Source organism: Rissa tridactyla, chromosome 7, assembly GCF_028500815.1.
Source record: "Rissa tridactyla isolate bRisTri1 chromosome 7, bRisTri1.patW.cur.20221130, whole genome shotgun sequence".
Lineage (NCBI taxonomy): Eukaryota > Metazoa > Chordata > Aves > Charadriiformes > Laridae > Rissa > Rissa tridactyla.
In genome coordinates this window covers 20,758,307-20,763,321 of record NC_071472.1, presented here as the reverse complement: position 1 = coordinate 20,763,321, position 5,015 = coordinate 20,758,307, and positions in this window count along the sequence as shown.

Genomic DNA, 5,015 nt, shown 5'->3' with positions numbered 1-5,015 from the left:
AATTTTGTATTCTGACTGAACTGTAACTGATACAATTTAACTGTAACTGGTACAATTTGTGGTCTTCCAATTAAAAGATTTTCATGAATAAATCCACGCAGGTGAATTTAGAGATTCAAGTAAACGGTCTTTGTAAAAATGTCAAGATTGACAGAGAAGGTGACATGGGTAACAAACACAGCTTGATTCTTATAAAGCTATTTATTATCTCTGAAACTGGATTGAAACGTTGCTATATGCCAGGCACGTGCAGCTTGAGCAAATTGTGTAAGAAAACTTTCCAAACTTGGTTATCATTCTAATCCTCTGATTCTTTTCAATATATAGCTATTGATTTTGTCATGGTTTGTTAAATTTTGTGATTTGTTATGTTCTCCAAAATTCATTTAACATTAAGGATTCATGTATGTATATGTCCATATATACATATGTATATATAAAAATACACACACACGCATATGCCTGTAGCATATGAGTAATTTGAAGCTGAGAATGAATAATATGAGTATCCTCTATATCAGTGCTTGGATCTTTAAAATATTTTGTTGTCAAATCAAACTTTTTACTTTGAGTTAGTTTTTGCATTGTCGTGATCATTGTGGTTCCTTTTACCAGCCATTTCTTGACAACTAGATTCATGATGCTACTCCTTTTTTGTGCTGCTAAATGAGGTGGTGATGGTTTTTGTCTTCAGTTCATCCTGCATGACAAAACTATTTCATTGGAGACTTCTAGCTAAATAGATCATTAAGAAAGGATCGCTAGATGGTGGTAATACTCATAAGAATAACACTTTTTAAAAGCAGTGCTTTCATAATAGAAGTTTTAGGTATTGTTGGGGTTTTTTTGTGGTGGTGGTGGGTTTTTGTTTGTTTTGTTTCTTTTTAAGTTGTAAAGCTATGAGCACTGGGAGTGCTGTTCTGCTTTAATTCCCCTACATAGAGTCAGCTTTGAGGGTGATTAATTTATCTGCTGTCCAAGTACCTGATACTGTTGTCAGTGAATATTTTTCATCAGTATAGATCCAGCAATAGCTGATTTTGTCTTACCATGGGTGAGTAGTCATTGGGTGGATTCCCCTTGTTCTGTGCCAAATGGAGTTAAATAGTATTTCCTCATGACAGCTAATGAAATCTTTCTGATGAATCAGAAATCTCTCATGAGCTTTTCTCTTTTCTTATTTTTTTTAATTTCTTTTGTTGTTTCAAGTACTGATTATAAGCTATCCTTGCTTTAGAGGGTCAATGGAATAATTTATAGGATGCATTACAGTATTGCCTGTTCAACTTAAAGATTCTACTGAGGGTGTGTATATATTAAATCATGTTTACATGTCTTTTATGAAGAAGTCTTTCTATGCCTTTCTGCTTTATAAATGCAGATGTAAAGAAAATTTGTTTCATGCCGCTTTGTAATTTGAAAAGTGTAAAGTCTGAGGTAGTAATGGTCAGTTAAATGCTTCCATTGCTGATAAAGCTTCTTTTGCACTTAAAAGTTTCTTTTGCCAAAACTAATTGCATTCATGTAATCATATGTTCATTGGTTTTCATTCATGGATTTGTCAGGTGACAATGGGGCTCTCCTAACATAAGTATACTGAAAAAGGGAAGTCAGACGTCTTGAATGCCAAAATCTAAAGTTAACTGCTATTTGGCTTTATAGAAGCTATGGTTCCTTCCTTTCCAGTATTACATACTGTAACTTACCTTTATTGAAATGGCAAATAACACTAACCTGCTATATGATCTCTTAGGACCTAGGAGGTCTGAAAGAAGCACCTTTTTATTTCATAATAAAAATTGTGATAGTCAGTGTTTTTTGGAAACAGTTAAGACTCCCCAAAATAGAGTTGCATCTATCATCAAAAGCAATACAGAAAGCTTTTAAGGATATAAAAATAAAGCTGTTATAAATATGACAGTAGGTAAGGCTTGATGCAACAAAAAAGAAAGATAGATAAACTTAAAAGGAAACATTGCAGAAAAAGAAAGTACAACCACACTAAAGAATTACCAGCTAATATGCTTAATTTAAGCTTCAGACAGAACTGTCTTTCTGTGACTTAAAAAAATAAGGCAAGAGCATCAATTTACAATCTGGTAGTTTTAATGGAGCTCACTGAGAATGAATGAAAAGTAGTTACTCCCTGTGTTATGCTATTGGACAGACTTTTGCACTGAAGAGTAGCTTTAGATTTGTAGCTATAAAGTGGGTTTAGTTGGTAAGCTAGAGGTATTTAGCATTGCTTAACTACGGAACAAATCACAGCCTCTGGCACTTTATGTTTCAATATGATAAAGTTTTCTTTCTCATCTCAATATCTTATCAGATTTTTATCTTTGTTTTTGCTTGTTAACAGTGCAGTCTGGGGTTTGTTCTAGCTTTGTAAAATCCATGGGGGTGCTCTCACTGGCCTCAGCATGTGCACGATCTCACCGCTATCATAGTACTTAAAGCAGAGGTATGTTGTGCACATTAGTGGAAGGAGTGTGCTGGAAGCAGCGATGTCCCCAACTTCAAATGCTCTGTGGTGACAGGACTTCACGGAGTCCAGGCGCAGGGAGAATAGCAATGTTCCACAAGCACTTGCTGGCAGGGTTTTCACATCAAAGGCTGGTAGTGTGACTCGCTATTTCTTCCAAGTTCCTCTCTCCAGCTGAGAAGGCATTTCAGGACACCAGATGTACAGTCACCATTCTTACAGGAGCTAAGCAGACTGTAACTTTCTAGAGCAGTGTGCTTCTCACCAGTCACAGACTTAGGCATATTCATAAAATATTTTCTCCGGAAAGTTTGTCAGATGAGCAAACCCCATGTAGTACTATAGACTCCTTAGAGAATTTTCCTTCCTCCTCAAGTTTCTCTATGGGAGGGGGCCACAATGTCTCAGGTTTGATAAGTGGACATAATTCTAGATATTTTTCACACACAAAATCTTTATATCTGATATAACACATCTTATCTGGAGCTGATACAGGAAGGATATTTACTTAGTAGATAAACTATTTAGTATTTGTGACTTGGTAGCAGACAACTTAAATGTGGTGTGAGGATTTATTTGGACTATGTCTGGTGTAAACACTGAATAGAAGTTAGGGAGAAAGATGAAAAAAGTAGCAGACTAAACAAATGTATTGTAAGTGCAAGGCATGGGATTGAACTCATTCCTATAGCAGGAAGGAGGGAGAAATCAAAAAACAAACATAATGCACAGAAGTTTAATGTTTTTATAGTAGTTCTGTTACATGAAGATTTTTAAGCAATTCATGAGTTTCAGCCTAGAAACTGTGTTGCAACAGTTGTTGTTTGGATTTTTTTTTTAGAATTGGCATGAGTTCTACAAAGTGAAGGGTTTGAATTCAGGCCAGTGAAGGAAATAAGTAGTTTTCCAGTTTCTGTCATTCAGTGCTATTGGAGAAGATGAGACTCAGGTGCATGCTTAGTACAGATTCAACATTTGGCTCAAAACTCTTCATGGAGAGAAATTAGATCATTTGATTATTCATTTTTCTGCTTATTTTTCTGTTCCCTTTTAGCTAAATGTTGAATCTAGGTGCTTCATAAAACAAGACCATATGGAAAAGCTATAGATGCTGTAAAAATAACATGCAGCAGACATTCAAGAAGACTTCAGGAAGGTCTGAATTTTCACGTGTGGTTTCCTAAGGAGGCAATTTCAACACTGGAAATTCACAATAAAATTAATGGACTTACTGAATTCATACAAGTACTGAAGTAAGGAGTTGAAGACAAAAAGAAAGTTAGAAACGAGGTGAAAATTACTGTTAGACACTGTAGGAATAAATTACAGGTGTCATTCTGTAAAACCTGCATTAGGTGGGATTGTGCAAATCAGCTTTCAATGCCACAAGCAGTACACTTGGCAGGCTCAGCTGTAGCAAGTAGAAAGCTCTATACTGAAATAATTCCACACAGCCTGCTCCAGTTACCTCCTATTTTCCTTTCATTCTTCAGCAGTGTCCTTTGTCTTGATGGCAGCAGAAAAACTTGACAGTGGCAATACTGCTGTCTTGCCAAGACTTAGATTTTGTGGTGGTATCTTGTAAACACCTGTCATGACTGTTGTTTCTAGAGGCAGAGGCTATCTTTTTTTTTTTTTTTTTTTTTCTTTCTGTGTTCATATGCTGCTTAGTACAGTGGCTTCTGATTGATGACAGGGCCCCCTAGGTGCTGTAGTAACATAAGCAGTAACTATTGTTCTTTGGCCATATTGTGCTGTTTCTCTATTATTATATTTTGTCCCTATCATGAATAACAAAAATATGTCACTGGGTGACAGAGGGTCCTTTTGCTTTTATTTGTGGTTCAAATATTTTTGGGGGAAAAAAGGCTTAGAAGATGTCTCCATACTTGGTTCACTGCATTTTGTGGCTCTTCTGAAAAGGACACAGGTGTCAAATACCTTATTTATGTAGCCAAAGTGGTTAGTAGTTATTCTAGTTTTTGTAGTGCTGCATGAGAACTCTTGTGAAAAAGCAGTACCCTATTATACAGAATATGTTCAAATACAGGGCAGTCCTGGCCCCCTTGGAATGCTAATTAGCTCATCAAAGGAGGCATGGCTGGGGTCGCATGATATTTGATGAAGTGACAGCTGTCTAATTTTGGCCTTCTTTCATATCAGCTAATTTGGAAAGATAATTTTGAGAGCAAAAGACAAGTAATTTCTTTTAAAACTAAAACTGCTTGGATGAAACGTAAATTATTAAGATAGACCCTACAGGGCGAAAAAAGTTACATGATTACAGGGACTTATATTTAAAACTCTTTCCCTTATACTGAGCACTAGCTTTTTTTCCTTTCATCCTACCTTCATATATCATAGAAAATGAATGTTTCTAATGAACTTCAGCGAGTAAGTTTCAGGCTCTTTTCTATCATATTGCAAGAGAGATGTTGGCTGAGAAGAGGCAAATACAATTACCTTTCTATGCTCTTTGCTTTACTTGACTAGGCACTAACATTAAAAAAAAAAAATCCTGGAAAAGAGATGA